At 43.3% G+C, this 17,832-nt stretch overlaps 1 protein-coding gene and 1 long non-coding RNA gene across 21 annotated transcripts in view; one reads left to right on the top strand and one right to left on the bottom strand.

Moving 5' to 3' along the window:
- The first annotated feature begins 1,282 nt into the window (after positions 1-1,282).
- MPP7 (MAGUK p55 scaffold protein 7) overlaps positions 1,283-17,832 on the top strand; it is an 83,948-nt gene continuing 67,398 nt past the window's right edge. For 2 of the 20 annotated variants that reach the window (XM_083579745.1, XM_083579739.1), the window contains exon 1: positions 1,342-1,425. The gene's annotated coding sequence lies outside the window, so the exon portion shown is untranslated. Of the gene's footprint in view, positions 1,431-7,383; positions 8,675-8,749; positions 9,063-17,832 lie in introns of those variants that run through there. The other 18 variants (XM_083579743.1, XM_083579748.1, XM_083579746.1 and 15 more) reach the window with 17 other exon arrangements.
- LOC310745296 lies at positions 14,896-17,048 on the bottom strand. The gene is made up of 2 exons (XR_014540071.1): positions 16,828-17,048; positions 14,896-15,181 (listed from the first exon to the last, which is right to left on the bottom strand). It is a non-coding gene; the product is annotated as an uncharacterized lncRNA (long non-coding RNA).

The following is a 17,832-nucleotide window of genomic DNA, read 5'->3' as shown; positions in this document are numbered from 1 at the left end:
AAGAAGAGAAGAAGAGTTTGGATTTGATATCCCGCTTTATCACTACCCGAAGGAGTCTCAAAGCGGCTAACATTCTCCTTTCCCTTCCTCCCCCACAACAAACACTCTGTGAGGTGAGTGAGGCTGAGAGACTTCAGAGAAGTGTGACTGGCCCAAGGTCACCCAGCAGCTGCATGTGGAGGAGCAGAGACGCGAACCCAGTTCACCAAATTACAAGACTACCGCTCTTAACCACTACACCACACCGGCTCTCCTGCCCTGCTAATGCAATCCTGATGAAAATTCACCCGCCTCCAAAGGAGCTTGCTAGGACCAAACAGCCACCATTGAGAAGGGAGATTCTCATCGAGACCATGGCTAGAGGAAATAGTTAACCACAGTGCTTTCTTTCTGGAGGGACGCAGGGGTATGCATACCCCTGATCATTTTGTGAATCTTTGTACTTTTCTCCATTTACTGTATTTATTTTTGCCGATTTGAACTATAAAATGGTGGTTTTCTTGCATCAAAATGAGAGTACTCCTAAAGATTTATTTATTTTTTAAGGAAAAAAAGCAATGGTTAACCCCCTTTCCTGTATGCAACAGTCCTTATGAAAACTGCCCTCTCCTGCAACACCTTTTATTTATTTATTTTGTTAAAGAGCACAGCCCTTTAAGTTATGCATTTACTATCAGATCTTTTGAAACAAAGCTTCTGCTTATTGCCACTCTCACTCCTCTCACAGGCCCTTATTCCTCTGGTATATGCATAGCTGTTTTCCAAGCATTCCCGCCCCCCCTGCTCAACCACTGACTTCACATCTGGAGTCTGAATTGCAACAGTAAGGAGTTTTTGGTTAAGCACTTTCTTTTCCAAGAGGTTGTCCCCCCTCCCTTGTGACCTCGGAAAACCCTTCTCTCAGCAGCCATGCAGATGTAAACCGATCCAGGCTGCAAGCCGAAAGCCTGAAGAATACACTTGAGCAGTGTGAGTGTCACCTGAGAGCCCACTGTTTAATTATGCAAGAATCTCAGTTATGCTCTGCCAGAGCATCAGAGTCAGGAGGTTAAGAGGACTAGAACTTTATCTCTGCAGAAAAATAATAAAACATTTCAGAGCTCGGCAGAACCTTACAACAGATTAGAAACAGGCCGCACTCTGGAAACAGGAAATTCTTCATATGACAGAATCCCCCCTACCTTATTTACAGCGCTTGCTGCAATCCTATCCAGAGCTATGCATGCTTAAGTCCCACTGACTTCAGAATTTAAGCACGCTGAGACCGTAAAATAATCCTTGTGATACCAGGGTAAACATTTGCCTGCTGACAGCTTGATCTCCGTCTGTGAGAGTCACAGAAAGACCTTTGGGGATTTGCATGAGGGTCCATTAAGTTCCCTGCAATGAGCCTCGTCTGTGATGGCAGTGTGGCAGCAGAACCAGGTGAGGTGAGCGTAGCTGTATCTCTTGCTAAAGCAGCAAAGTTCTTTAGAATGTGTCCCCAGATACAGTTGCTCCAACTGCTGGGCAATGTATTATAAAGGCAACTTTTCTTTCTTAACAATTCTTCAGCAGCTACATTCATAACTTGAGGAAAATAAACCTGTTTCATGGCTCATGTATGCCACAGCCATTTACTTAAGCAGGGCCTCCGAAACTAATTGACATTAAAGCTTCTAGACCGAGGGGGGAACGGGAAGAGAAATCTAAGCATACTTCTTCTCTTCACTCCCTGATAGTCCTGGCGGATCTGGGAGTCATCTTGTTGAGGAAGTGAGTGGAACCAGCTGTTGATGACGACTACCGTCTAGTCAGAGAGCTACAAAACCAGCAATGTGTGATGGGGGTGACCTCCATTTTCATTTTTATTAAGAGTGCCTCTTCTGTGGGTTGACCTGACTGAGGGCACTTCTTGGTGAGCGGACGGAGGACCAGGGAGGGGTGTGTGCAGTTCCAACCTGGGCGAGAAGCAGAGTGCTCTCTGGAGCAGTACATCTGTGTGACTGATGGCTTTATTTATACTACGCTGGCAGTGAACGGCTTCGTTTTCTCCTTGGTGTTCCTGCAATACAATTTGTGGCATGGAAGTGGACTGAATGGTCATCGTGGTGGCTGGTGACTGGGTGGGAGATATTGGAGTAAATGATGTGCTTGGTGTGCGAGTTCAGTGGGATGGCTGATATTGAATGAGTAGGCATTATATAATTTGTATAGATGTAATGGCAGAATTTGGGTGTGGGGTGCTTGTGCTAGAGGGGTATGTGCATTTTGTGAGTCAGGATATGCCTTGGCAAGAAGGAAGGAATCCCTGGCTCTAAATACATTTTTAAATGAACTGCTATGTTTTTTGGGGGACGTTGTATTGCTTTACTGCTTTTCATTGTAGTTCTGTTTAATATTGCATGGCATTGTTTGCAGTTTTTTGGTTCCATTGTTGGTTATCTATTTATTTTGTACTGTACTGCATTTATTGTTCTGCAAACTACTGAAGTCTGTTAAACATAGGTTGAGGTCTGTTGTCTGTTAAATATAGGTTGGGTCCCAAACACTGAATCTTTATAATGCCTTAGCATCTGAGCTTTCAAGTCAAGGATTAGAGGCACAGGTTCCAGGCTGCAAGGTGTGGTAGGGATGGGGATCTCATGCTGTTGAGCTCCAACTCTCATAAGCCCTAGGCAGCATGGTCATCTTAGGGATACAGTGGTACCTTGGGTTAAGAACTTAATTCGTTCTGGAGGTCCGTTCTTAACCTGAAACTGTTCTTAACCTGAGGTACCAATTTAGCTACAGGGGCCTCTCGCTGCCGCCGCACCACCGGAGCATGATTTCTGTTCTCATCCTGAAGCAAAGTTCTTAACCCGAGGTACTATTTCTGGGTTAGCGGAGTCTGTAACCTGAAGCATCTGTAACTTGAAGCGTCTGTAACCCGAGATATCACTGTAATAGGAACTGTAGTTCATCATCCTCTGGGGAAGTCATAGGTTTCCCATTGCTAAATGGCTTTCAGGCACACCCAGGGCTTTTTTTCAACTGGAACTCGCTGGAACTCAGTTCTGGCACCTCTCAGGGGGGCACCTTTGCTATTATAAGAGAACAAGGGAGGTGTTCATGTTGAGGACCGACACCTCTTTTTCTAGAAAAATATCACTGGCATGCTCCAGCCATCCATCACCGACCATATTACAAAATAAGCAATCCGTTACATTACAGATCTATGCCCATGCCCGCTGTCAAAACAGAGCTTTTTCAGCTGGTCTGCCTAGGCATCAGCTGCAAGTGAAAGAACAGTGGGACAGTCAACGTTGCAAAGAAATGCAAGGTTTTAAGGTACTTCTCTCAGGATGTGAAAAAGAGACTCCCAAGGCTAAAAGAGACTCCCAAGGCTTAGGTCTGAATGCGGGTGGCATTTGTGGTTTAAACCACAGAGCCTAGGACTTGCCGTTCAGAAGGTGGGCAGTTTGAATCCCCGCGACAGGGTGAGCTCCCGTTGCTCGGTCCCTGCTCCTGCCAACCTAGCAGTTTGAAAGCACGTCAAAGTGCAAGTGGATAAATAGGTACCGCTCCGGCGGGAAGGTAAACGGCATTTCCGTGCGCTGCTCTGGTTCGCCAGAAGCGGTTTAGTCATGCTGGCCACATGACCCGGAAGCTGTACGCCAGCTCCCTCGGCCAATAAAGCGAGATGAGCGCCGCAACCCCAGAGTCGTCCACGACTGGACCTAATGGTCAGGGGTCCCTTTACCTTTACCTATATTAAGATATGAATTCAGGGCTGCACATGTCACATATTTGGTCTTCCTACAACCTAGGTAAGTAACTAAGTAATTAATTAATTAGAGAACACACATTTTAAAGCACATTTCCACCCCAAATGAATCCTGGGAACTGTAGTTTGCCACTCACAGAGATACAATTACTAGCACTCTTAACAAACGAGTTCTTTGGAGGGGGCTCAGAATGTTCTTTAAATGCATGTTGTGTACCCAGTCTACGGACTATGTGCAAGACAAATCTTTCTGCCAGAGCTGCAATTCTACGCCTAGCAAGGCATGCTTCAGGCCGTGCACTGGGAATCAAGAGTCCTATTTAAAATGTGTATCAGCCTTTTGATCGCAATCCTCCATTTCCATGCTTAGAAATATAGCACTCATTTAGTGCAGTCCAGCATGCTAGCTTTTGAAAAGAAACTCAAATTGGTGGAATTTTATTGCCTCTAGTGAATGAAAGAATTTCAGCCTGCAGTAAATCAGCTAATTGTTCTGACAGCTACTTGATCGTCTTAAATTAATAATGAATAAAACATATGAATATTTAAAAAGCATGGCGCTGAAAATGTGCAACACATAAACATATATTCATAATAAGGGTAAGTACAAAACTCTTGGTTCTAAAAAATAATGGTGCTGCTATTGAAGAAAAACTGATTATTAGATACTTCACATACACTGAAGAGGCTCAGGTCTTTTCCGCACCTTTCTTCTGCTCCTTCCAGGTCTGTGCCCAAGCACCCCCAATTCTTATTTTTATTTTTTGCTCTGGAGTTTTCCCTGCAAAACCTGCTCTTGAAAGCTCAGTCAGAGCAAACGTCAAGTTGTGGAAAACCCGGATTGACGTTTGCTCCGATTCAGCTTTGAATAACAGATTTCAGTAGGGAAAGGGGAGGGGGGGAGGAAAGGGCTGCAACAAGGAGCATTAAAGCACAAACCTCTGCATGGAGAGGGTGGGGGGAAAGTTAAATGTGGATAAGGCCTCCTTCTCAAATCACCTGTTGGGTAGATTTGTTCCCTGCTAGTGGCCTAATTGATGCTACATTGAACAATTGTTTTGCAGTGGAACTTAGTAGTATAAAGCTCAGTATTCAAGATACAAGGAAGACTTACGAAATAAAAGAATACCTACAGTCCTATCACATTTCAGGCGACACTGCCCTTCTCAAGGGGAACTGTTACTTAACCTATGTAGTTACAAGAGAAATACAAAGCTTGGCACCACTTCTTAACAACAACCCCCTTTGAATTACTCACTCAAATAAGGGGTATATAGCCCCAAATATGTTGGGAATACCTTTTTTTGTTTTTTTACATCTATATACACATTGAGTAACCTACTATGCTTCGCTGAGATCTACCCTTCTGGTATAGCTCCATCAGCTGATCATGAGACTCTTCATCTCAGGTTTGTGGGTTTGAGCCCCACGTTGAGCAAAAGATTCTTGCACAGTGGACTAGGTGACTCCTGAGGCCCCTTTCAGCTCTACAATTCTATGATTCCACAATTCTACTACTTTCTTAAAAAATGAATGAATGAATGAATGAAACTGCACAACTAGTGGGCTTAAGGAAAAAGTCAGAAAAATTCCCCTCCCCAAACATTGTGAGGTTGACACTAAAATGGCATGCCTCTGGCCCTATGTGTTCAACTGCAGCTTAATCTGCATTATTAGCCTCTGGGCAATACTCAGTGTTGTGCTATGGAAGTTTGATCTGGTGGCTTTTGAAAGTTAAGTTGCCGTTAACACAAAAGCAGTCCTGCTAGTCTTCTTCCCAGAGTGGTGTTCAACGAAGGTGTTCAACTGAAATTACTGGACTAAAGTTGGTCACATTAATTCCAGTGGGTCTACTCTGAGTAAACTTAGTTGACTACCACTCTTGATCAGTTGGGAATGTACTTCTAAAAATATTATAATAAAAGAGTTTGCTCCCACCTCATATGAGACACATTTTCATCTCTGTTTTAAGAAAAAAACCCTTTTCAATGGGTTTGACACATTATTATATTTTAAGCTGTCTTATCCCTAAAGGACCAGGGCCGATTTAAAGCATCAAACATATTTCCCTTGGTGTATTGCAATTAGGCTGCCGGAAGACAGCACACAGAATCTTTGGAAAATTTTAGAATGTTCATAGCTGGACAGGAAAAGGAAACAGGGAACAGTTCTCCCTGGTACATCTGTTTCATTCCACGGGCATGGGAACAAACCCAGGCTGCAGACTGTGGTTAAGGAGGAGAGAGCTGAAATAAGATGCTGGGTTCAAATGACACTTGGCTTAGGTGTCGCACCATGCTGAGCTAAAAGGACCAGCAAGAAGCAAAGCAGCTACAATTTTCTCTTTGGAAGTCTGTGCATTTGCCATGGTATGTCTTAGTGTTATTTGCAAATGTGGTCATTGTGACAAGGACCCAGGTTGTGTGTAGGGTGGGGAGCATGGTTTATTTAATAAGCATTAATTTAATAAGGATTTCACCCTGAATTGGGAACTGGCATGTTTGTTCTAGAGCCCACAAATCCCCTCATTAGCACTGGGCTTCCTCTACACACAGGAATGTTGCAGAAACTCTTGCCCAACATTTTTTTTTAGCTATCCTATTTTTGGCAACCAGCAGGGCAGGCAGATTTCAGGCTTGTAGGATCTACTGTGGTTTTTACTAAACCCTGGAAGTCCACCAACTGCAACCAGGTGCAAAATAGTGGGTGGGGTGGGATGACACACACTTAAAGGTACAGGATGCTTCTGACTGCAGGCTTAACCCATGAATTTGTTTTCAGAACCTGAACTCCACACAAAAGTCCATGCCTGGTTTTGTCTCCAAAGCTTGCTTTATTTCAGCAGTCAAGGGAATTGGTTTTTGCTGCATTGTTAAACAACTGAGAGTAAGAAACTCTTGCCACAAATTGTCCCCTGATCTGCTTGTAGACCTTGATCCATTTATTGCTCACCAACATTAAACAGCATGATAGCAAATCAAGTTGATTTTACATTTAGAAAAAAGTAGGAAACAGAACAGGATATCCAGGGCCCAAGACCTGAGGTGCCAAAGACCTGGGGCTCAGTCTCCTGGGCCATCTCATAGCAATGCCTATGAAGGCGAGCACGGCTAGAATGCGGAAAGCACCTATTTTTTAATTAGACCAGGAGGAGCAGGGCAGTCATACCTACAGGCATGGGCATAGCCAGGGGGGCAGCTGCTCCCCCTAAATCAAGTAAATCAATAAAAATGCAGTGGACGCTCAGGTTGTGAATGTGATCTGTGCAGGAGGCATGTTCACAACCTGCAGCGTTCACAACCCGCAACGCCTTGTCTGAGCACACGCAGGTTGTGATTCGGCGCTTCTGTGCATGCGCAAAGCGCGATTTAGTGCATCTGCTCATGCGTGACCACTGAAACCCAGAACCCATTCCGGTACTTCCGGGTTTCGGCACGTCTGGAACCCGAAAAACGCAACCTGAAGCGTCTGTAACCTGAGGTATGACTGTACTCAGCTAAGGTTCTGTCCGCCCCAACATAAAACCTGCCCCCCAACATAAATCCTGGCTACAGTCATGCTTACAGGGTCTATTTTATCATTAAAACCTCTTTTTTTATTTATTGATTGACTGATCCACCAACCAGAGGCAGGTGCAAAGGTGGCCAGGGGTGTGATTTAGGGCTATGTACATATGCATGGCTTAAAATGCAGCCAAGCTATTTCCTCCCTGCTGTGTTTGATGTTGCGTTCATAAGTTGCTGCACACACCAAAGAGGGGGCAGAAATGTCCTCACCAGATGTGCATTGCTCCATTTGCCACCTTTCACCTACAACACTCCTCTGCCCCAAACTCCAATGAAGCAGCCATCTGTGCATGTGCAACAGTTGTCTCAGATGCGCGTGGCTTAGCTTTCCAAATCAGATGCAAGACGGCTTGAGAAAAAGCTCATCCAAAAAAGGAGGCTTTTGCAATATTATAGATTTAATCCAGGCCGGCCCAAAACATTTGGGTGCCTGAGGTGAACCACAAAATGGCACCCCACGCCTTGCTGCCATAGGAGGGATAAGTGAAGATGTACATCAGGAAGCTCGTGGGGGGCGGGTCTGCTTCCCCTGTGGATCCTGCCACCTGAAGCGGTTGCCTCAACTTCCTTCCTGGAAGGGACTGGAGCTGGGTATGATACAAACGGAATTGGGACCGGGAGAGAAGCAAGCATAGGAACAGATGCTCCACTGGCTGATGGGCAGGGCCAGGTTCCTAGTCTTGTGTTTTTCCTGGGAGGTGGTACGTGCAGCCTCCCAGCCGCAGCTGCATCAGGGCATCCAAGCGTGCGCCTCCTTCCAGATTCAACAGGGTTCTTGACTGATGCGCTCATCTCAAGAGGCGGCTCAGGGAGAAGCAAGCAAGGAAAAATGCGTCAAGAAACAGAATTCGCAGCTGCCCCGTCCCTCACCTCCCGCTTAGAGACCACCTGGGAACAAGAGGCCAAGCACGCCCGCGGATCTGCCTAGCGGACCTGCTAACAGCGACTCCCCACCTAGCCTCACGTGACAGCCTCCAGGCGTCGCGCGGCAGTCAATCAGGGGCCAGCTTTGCGCTTCTTTCCCCAGCCAATGAGGCGGCCGCGCTACGCAAGGCGGGGAGAACACCTACCGCGGCCAATCAGAGCGGCGCTGGCCTGAACCGCGGGGCGGGGCAGGGAAGGCGCCACGCCCCTCCTACTCTCTCTCTCTCTCCCCCCCCGTCCCGGAGCTCCTCCTCTTTTCTCAGGGGGAGGGGTTGCTTTTGGCGGTTTGGCTCCGCCTGGGCAGCCCAACCCGACGGGCACCGAGCGGCGCGGCGCGGCGAATGAATAAGGGGCTGCGGAGCTGTCGCGGCGGCCCCCGGAGCGGAAGGGGCGCCGTTGGGCGCTGAGGTAACGAGGAGGTCTGTCGCCGGAGATTCGGGTGGGATTCTTCTCCCTCCCTCCGCGCTTTCGCTTTTGCCCTGAGGGGAGAGAGGCTGGTGCTGGGCGCGCGGCGGGCAGATGGGGTTGCGCTGCTCGGCGGACGGACTTGGCGGCGGGGCGGGGCTCGGGTGAGAGAGAGAGAGAGAGAGAGAGAAGTAAGCTGCTCCCTTGACTGACGGACGGAGCGTCCCCCTGGCGCGTGAGCGGGCGGCGGTTGGGACGGTTGGGAGCAGGTGAACAGAGCTCAACCGCCGCCTCCCTCCCTCCCTCCCACAGGCGTGTTTGTACTCGGAAGTCGGAAAGCAACAACAACCGCGCGCCGTCTTCCGCGGGTGCTTACCAACCCCTAGTAAAAGTCCGCGCGCGGTTGTCGCTTTCCCCCGAAGGTGAGGGACCTGCTGGTCGTGGGAATGCCGTGCAGGGAGAGAGAGACGCGTGTTGTTTCCTATCTCACGCCTCTCCTTCCTCGTGGCAGAAGAAGCTGTCTCTCGAGTCCGCGGGGGGGGGGGTTAATGGCGCTGGGTGTGGAAGCGCCACCCCCCGCCCCACTTCTGGCATCCTCCTGGCGAAGGTGTGCGGAGCTGCCAGGTGGGGAGGCGGTTATGTAAAGGGAGCCTCTAAGTCTGCCTCAGAAACAGGGATCTTTTGCGGGAGCAGTAGGAGAGCGCCTGCTTTGCATGCATAAGGTCCCTGCTTCAGTCCTTGGCATCTCCAGGTCTGGTCCCCTGTTTGGAAGGCCAATGCTGGGACTTGGTTCCTGTGTTGCAATGCCCTGTTCATCATTGCTTTGGGACAGTTTTATGGGAAGTGATTCACAAGTGAAATAAGTACCCTCGGCGTCCCCCCCTCTTGCTTGCTCCAGCTTGGGGTTTTGTGTAGAGTTGGAGTAAGGTTTCTGGATTTAACTGGAGTGGAGTTACATTCCTGGTTGTACTATGAACCCAGCAGATACTCTTTATGAAATGAAAGGTATTGGCAGGTCAAATTTGCTTTACAATCCTTGTTATCTAATTCTAGGGGTGTAGGGTGAGGCAGTGACTGCTCACTGGAAAGGTGCGTGTTGCTTTCCACATGTGAGGTGAAAGCATTCATGCTCAAATCTGCTTTACATTCCTTGTTACACTTGCCAAGCAAGATAGGCCAGTATTACAAATAATTTTATTTGCATGCTGCCTTTCCACAGTTCAAACCATGTTCAAGACGGCTTACAACATGAAAAAAAGTAACATAACGAAAGTAGTCACAAACAATAAATAAAGCATTTTAAAAATACCATTATCTTCATATCACAGATGGGAAGGGGATTTTGGCAGCTGAAAGATATAATTTGAACTGAACGGTCTACTGGCTGGGGCGCTTTCTGGAGTTTCGTTCCTGCTCCTAACCACTGCAGTACACACTGAACCCGGGTCATGGCTCAGTGGTAGAGGACATGCCTTGCACCCAGAAGCTCCCAGGTATGATCCCTGGCATCTCCAGGCTGGATTGGGAAAGGCCCTGTCTGAAAACCTGGATAGCTGCTGCCAGTCTGTAGACTGAACTCAGGTTCATATCATGGTGTGTTGGGCAGCCCTTGAAAGTTAGCAGTGGAATATTAGTAGATTGAGATGTACAACATGGTCATCTTCAAAAGGAGTTCAGTATATGGTTAAGAAGTGATTGATTCTGACAGATCAGAGTGAGGCATGATTTCTAAGAGCATGGGACTTCTTCCACTGTTAAGTTGAGATTGCATCTTTGAATTCCCGAATAACTTCTTGAGTTGCAGTATTTAGTTGATCAAACAGCTTTTTAAATTGTTTGAAAGACTTTGATCAACAAGGAGCAGGTTTAAAAATAATAATTCATGTCTTATTCACATAACAACTCCATGTGTGTTGGAGACTTCTATCACCCTGAGGGATAGCTTTTTTATATTTGGTGCCTGGTTTGATAGTTACCTGCATGATGTAAAAAATGATAGTATGCCTCTTTCTTCAGAACTAGTGTTGTTGTCTAATCTACATAAATTTGTATGAATCAATTAATATACAAGTATGATTTTTAAGGTTTCTTTAATTGAATTTTTCAAGCACCATCAGGAATATTATTATTTATTTATTTTTTAAAAAAACTTCCACAGGGAAGGTTTTAATTCAATTTTAAACTGCCCTGCCCCATTTTGTTCACAACTGAAAAATTTTTACATTTTAAAATCAAACTGAAAATAGCATGTGGTGTGGTAGTGCAAAAACATAACTAAATAGTAGTACAGTAGCTGTATATTTCTTTGTTAAACCTAGGCCATAATTTCTGGAAAGTCTGACAACTTCATAAGTCATAAGACTTGTGAGAGGCATACTTTTGTGACTAAATTACTGTGTGGTGTTATGCTATGTATCTAATCCCACGAGTCTAATATAGGCCATCACATCTGAGAGGTGTACTCAGAAGTTTATTTAAAGAACTTTCCAGTGAATTAATCTATGAAGAATATTCAAGTTTTATTAAGATCTGCTGAACGGGTTGTGGCAAAATTATAAATTACTATTTATAATGACTAGGTTTCTCTTGAATAAAATACATTAACTTGATTCAGGTTGCAGGTGACAGAATCGAACTTTTTGATATACTGTAATATAGCAGTTTCAATCTAGAGTCTCAGTTTGACCTTAAAATGAGCATTCTTGAACCAAGGAACTTCAAAGCAAGACTCCAGTGTGAAATGGTTGAATCACAATTTACTGAGAAATTTAATTCTAGCACATGTGGGCACTTTGGTGCTGCTAACTGAGCGATTTGACATTACCCCCCGGAAGCACACTCCATTGTCTTTCAAGACGGAAAGATGCAAACAACATCAACAGTTCTTTGTAGATGCCCTCTGCAATTAATTAGGTTTAAGCTTCTAAATTATCAGTTTGCATCTTCTATATTTCAGTCCTTTGTTTTCACTACTTACTTACACACACACCACACCTAACTGAGAATAAAACTTCATAATAATAATAATAATAATAATAATAATAATAATAATTTATTTGTACCCTGCCCATCTGGCTGGGCTTCGCCAGCCACTCTGGGCGGCTTCCAAAAAAATATTTATTCATGCATATGATAAAGTGAACTCTTGTCCATGAATGCAATTTGTGGCTTGGTATCATGTCCAAATGTGGTTAATGTAATGCTATCTTCAATGTCTGATAATTTAGACTGGATTCAATCAAGTGTATTAAGCACAGGAAGAAAGATAGTTACATTACTTTTGAATGTAGTACATTGTATTTTTCTTTAAGTGTGAAAGTTTTATTTCCATAGCAATACATTATATACATTGTGTTATTGTACCCACTTAATTACTCAATATTAGGGTGGATTAGTGAAACAATGGTTTAAAATACAAAGGGAAAGACGACCAATTGAGAATACTTCATATTTTTAGTATTTTTGAAAAGAACAAGAATTGCTAATGTTAGATAACTGGATGCTCAAAATTATTTCAAGTAGTGTTAGGATTATAGTGCAATAATTGCTTTTTTATGGTTACCCAGATGGCTCAGTGGATGGCTCAGCCCCTTGTCCACAATATCAAGACATAATATATAAGTTCAGTATTTAGACTGTTGTGTTGATGTTTGTTACACAGATACTTATAAAAAAAGGCAGCCTTTCTTAAAGAGGGCTGTAGGTTTAATTCTAACGTACTATCCTTGCATTAAGAGCAGATGTCATTTACAGCTGGTTATTTATTTTAAAGAAGAAATATTCTATTAAGCCTTGAAATATCAGGTTTTTAAAATTGCTTTTTTATTCACTCTGTTCCATATTAATTAAAGGATTTGGTTGCTTATGATTAAGTTACAAAGCAGGATAACTGGCCTCCGCTTGAGCTAATATGCTAGTTAATATATCAGGCGTCAGGTTGTAGACTCTTGCTCTTCTTACAACGTGTGTGTACTTCATGTACAGATGTTGCCTTTATTAAATTTGACTAGGTTACGTTGTACTTTATATTGATTGTGTAATAGCTATTAATCAGCTCTTTGTCATATTCATTTTTATCTCTTCAAGTGATTTTCTGTTAGCCTGTTAACACCACCACCTCATATTGCATTTTGGCATTTACCCATGAGCACTTCTTAACCTCATGCCCCAGCATTTTTTTTATGGCCAAGTGTGAAAAAAGGCCCTGTTAGTATAGCATACTGTTGGTAAGTATTATCACTCACCCTTCTTGCGCCATCCAATCTAAATAGTACACTTGTACTAAGCAACCCCAGTATAGTCAATGTAACATTGACTATGGATCTTTTTGTTTTGATTTGTTTTGTTGTGTTGTGTTTCATGATGGGCGTAAAGCCGAATAAACATTTTGATTTGACTATGGATCTTGCCAGTTATCTGCAAGCTGCAATATATTTGTTTCCCTTTTCTGTTTATACAGTGGTACCTCGGGTTACATACACTTCAGGTTACAGACTCCGCTAACCCAGAAATAGTACCTTGGGTTAAGAACTTTGCTTCAGGATGAGAACAGAAATCGTGCTCCGGCGGCATGGCAGCAGCAGGAGGCCCCATTAGCTAAAGTGGTGCTTCAGGTTAAGAACAATTTTAGGTTAAGAACAGACCTCTGGAACGAATTAAGTTCTTAACCCGAGGTACCACTGTATATGACTTGCACTATGGGGTAGGATTTTTATAGTTCTAATCTTTGTGTTGAGGGTCTTTTGATTACAGTTACTAGCTCAACATCTCCATTTGATTCAGAACATTTTATATTAAGATGGGCATGCATAGCTAAAACTTTATCGATTTGGCATGAATGGGGATGTTCAAGACACATCATCCACACAGCTATTCAATTTTGAATTGTATGTATCTATGCAGCATTGAAGAGCTAGATTCTGATAATTCAGGAAGAGTATTTCAGATGGAGAGAGGAAGTTAATGGGAAATTGCATTTGCTGGTTGGTATTCCCTTGAGTAAAGTAAGTGGTCTGTGCTGTGAAATAATACCTGGGTCCTTTAGAGAGAAACAAGCTGCCCAACATCACCATCTGCACTGCTGCTTTCCTATGCATGAACTGTGACCTCCTTCATATAATCTGCTTCCCAGCTGTCTTTCTGTTGAAAGTGGACTTTTATAGGTTGGGGGGGGGGTCTGAACACAAAGAGAGGATTTGAGGTCACCTGTCTCCATTGCAATCCAGGGTGGGGTGCGGGAGTAACAGACATGGTAAGGGGGAGAGAAACCATTTAGTTCTGGTAAAACTTCTCCTCTAGTGGCTTGTATAAGCATTGGGTGATGGCTGCATTCTGCTCCAGCAATGTTTGTGCATTTCTCATGACATAGTTATTTTCTATCTACTTAATATCACATATATGCTAATGATGCATTTATTCTCCAAGTGTAGGTTTCTGGAAACTCATGTAGCTTTGTAGAAGTCTAAAAACCTTTGCCACTTCCTCCTAAGGTCCAGGAAATTTTGCTGAATGGAACACTCTAACTTACTTTATCTCTAAGCTACTGAACATGCAATTTACAGCATTCCAGCAAACATTTATATCCACTTATTTCATCCAGCAATATAGGAAATGCTGAAACACTGCAACATTGAAGATGACAAAAAATGTTCATCCAGTCCTTTTAACTGGTCTGATGTACAAATTCCATTATCAACCCACTTCTACAAAAAGAGTTGCATCTATTTTCAAATCTGGATTACCCACTGTTTAGTAGCCCTGACTACTTTTCTCATTCCTAGGAATCTCTTCACCTATTTACTACTACAGTGGTACCTCGGGTTAAGTACTTAATTCGTTCCGGAGGTCTGTTCTTAACCTGAAACTGTTCTTAACCTGAAGCACCACTTTAGCTAATGGGGCCTCCCGCTGCTGCCGCGCCACCAGAGCACGATTTCTGTTCTCATCCTGAAGCAAAGTTCTTAACCCAAGGTACTATTTCTGGGTTAGCGGAGTCTGTAACCTGAAGCGTCTGTAACCCGAGGTACCACTGTACTTCCCCATTCTGCCTATCCTGAAGCAGCCCTACTGTTAGCCCAAGGTACAGAATTTGCTTTGTATCCACTTCTGGCTATGTCTCCTTTCCAGGATGCCTTATCAGGAGATGTGAGCCACAAAAAGTGTTGCATTCACCTCCGTCAACATCACTTAAAATTAAGGGGCATGACTGATGGTAGTAGGGACAACAATGACAGGACACCTTACATAGCTTTACAATTAGCTTCATGCCAGATGGGCTGAAAGTATTTAGTTTTGAATGGGAGGGACAACTGAAATAAGACATAAACACACATTTTTTCACTTAAAGTGACGGAATGGTGAGAGCACTTTGTTGCGGGCCAGTTGGCAGCTTTCCAGGAGCTGTATTCCGATCCCTGCCTTCCAGTTGTTGGTCTCTGTTCTAAGTACTTGGTCCTTCTGGCTTCTGGGAAACTCACACTTTTCTACACCTCTGCATATGTGCTCTTTGCAGATACTAGTAGATTGCAGTTACAAAGTACAGCTATAACCCTTGAAGACGAACAGATTAATACAGGACATGTAAATTTATGTTACATATGTATTTTCACCTGCTAATAGATGTTACATGGGTTAAGGAACTTTTACCACTAAAATGCACAAATGAGGTTAAACATATTCTAGATACTTTTCTCTTATGTGGTAACAGGAATTTGCTGTGTCTATTTGCTACTTGGAACATTTTTTGATGGAGGGTTAAAGTTTAGTAGTGTGCATACTGGGTGGGTGACCAGTATAAAAGTACAGCAGTCCTATTGCTTTATATACATAGTCTGTTCCCTTGGTCATAGTGTTTTACATACAAACTCCCTTGACACTATCATTCATTTCATTGAAGGAAGCAGATTCTTTTGCACATTTAGAACTGCTTCATTTGTTAGCCTGGTTAGGGCAACAGGTGGGTTCTTCATGTGCCCATGATAACATCTATTGCTAAGGGGGCAGGGGAAGACTTCTCAACATTTGAAGGAACTTTGCCAGTATCCTAATTTATTCATAGAGTGAAGTGGGAGTTTTCTGTCTGTCATAAATATGCATATAGTCTGTACTTGGACACAAACTTTTTAATGTGAGTTTATACAAGTTTTCTTGTTAGCCGATTTCAGTGACATAGTCATACAATGCATGATTATCTATTGCAATGTCCTTCAAAAGTAGTGTTTCAGGGCAATTTCACCTACAGGCATGTATGTTTTCTTCTCTACTCTCATCCACACTAGTCCTCCACTTACCCCTATTGCTCATCCTGCACATGGGCACATACTTCTGCAGTTGAATTAAGAGCACTTGTAGTGCAATCCTATGTTTACTCAGAAGTGAGCTCTGATGAATTCAGTGGTAGTTACTCCAAGGCAAATGAGGTTAAGATTGCAACCTTGAGCTATAGCCTTTCCCATCTGCTTGGAAACATCCCTCCATACCCCCCCCAAACCACAAGGTTTTTTTAGAAATGTGGGGATGACAACACAATGCTAGTTCTTTCCCTCACTGCAGGATAAGTTGCTTGCATGCCCTATGATGCAGACATGGCCACGACTGTCCTACCAGTCATGGAGTAACCCTCTACTTTCTTTCCAGCCATGAAATGAAAGTTGAAGGGAGGCAGGGATGCTTGCCATTTAGAACTCACCCACTCACCTCCTTCCCACTTCTGGATGACAATTTACATGAATGGAGGGTGTGGTATGGTGGGGAAGATAAATTTAAGAATCAGAATGGAGACTGAGGAATCTGGATAATCTAGAAGTCCAGAATACTGACAGACTACACCCACCACAACATTACAGGACTGGTGGTAAACAAGTGATGGAACTAAGCACCGAGTTTTATGAAAAATAAAAATGGATTTCCCTCAAAATGAAAATAATAATAATAATAATACAGGAAGCATTGCAACATTGTCTGAAAGCACTGTGAAAAAATAAGGAAAGGGGAAGAAAGATGGACCAAACTAGACAGTATGGATGCAATCAGATGGTGATGGGGTTTTTTTTTTTGTAAATGACCATCACATACACCTTCCTTATGCATATTAGAATAATGATTTGCTGGTTCTGTTGGTGCATTAGTTGTTTTTGTGTAAAGAACTACAGTTATTCTTTTTAAAAAGATAAGAATAATGTGACTTACTCTATTCCAGGAAGAGGGAATGCGCAACATTTCAAAGTCCTGGTTCTCAATACTGGCAAAGTATTTAGAAGCTGGTTTTTCCAGTTGTCTTGAATGGGAGTGCCCCTCATGTTACAAGGAAAAGTAATGACTTGCCATTATAATGTGTTGCAATAACAAAAGATGGAGTCCATATTTATGTAACTGTGTTCCAAACATTGTCCTAAAACACAATGATTCAATATATAATCTTGAAAGGACAGCTTAAGGTCATGTCAGAGTAATAAGATGTTTGAATTCAAGCAGTCTGCATGGTGTTGACTACTTAATAATAACTAAAATAATTAGTATTTACATAGTACTGCTGAGTGTTCAGAGTGATTCACATGCATTGCCTTGTAACCCTTACAACTGTATAATTATGCCTGTGGCATAATTCTGATGTCATGTCAATTCATAATTCTTTTTTCTTTGCAAAGCTTAACAATGGCTTGGTGTGGCATCGGAACTGGCAAACCATGATTTTGTCACCCTTGACAGAGTTGAGAATGCCAAGTAAGATAGAAAACAAACACATCTAAGTATCTTTTGCTAGTTTTCCTCAAAGTATGCTTTGCAACCTGCTCTCGCTGTTGGTTCCTTGAATCTGACTGCTTCCAATGCAAGATCAAGAGACCAACAATCCACCCTGTTGAAAGGCATATATTAGGACACAAAAGTAACCATGACAACAACTGAAATACAAATCTCTACCTGTAGATCTTTCATCTGCTGTGTTTATCCTCTATCCCCACTTACCTAGTTTCCAAATACATAATGTTCCATATTGAGGATAGCACATATTATGTCTCATGTATTTTGTGTGATCTAGGTATTTTCCTTGGTGGTCTTGATGCTTATTTGATAAATGCCCATCCCATTCTGGATTGAAATGTAAAATGAGTTCAGCAACTTCACATAGTTATCCTTGGGTGTGCAGCAGATTTGGGATGGCCAAGGTATCCTGGATATCTTGACACTTTTGCT

Source organism: Podarcis filfolensis (genome assembly GCF_964270895.1).
Source record: "Podarcis filfolensis genome assembly, chromosome: 12".
Classification (NCBI taxonomy): Eukaryota; Metazoa; Chordata; class Lepidosauria; order Squamata; family Lacertidae; genus Podarcis; species Podarcis filfolensis.
The sequence above is the reverse complement of the archived record's forward strand: the minus strand, read 5'-3'. Positions and strand labels throughout refer to the sequence as shown.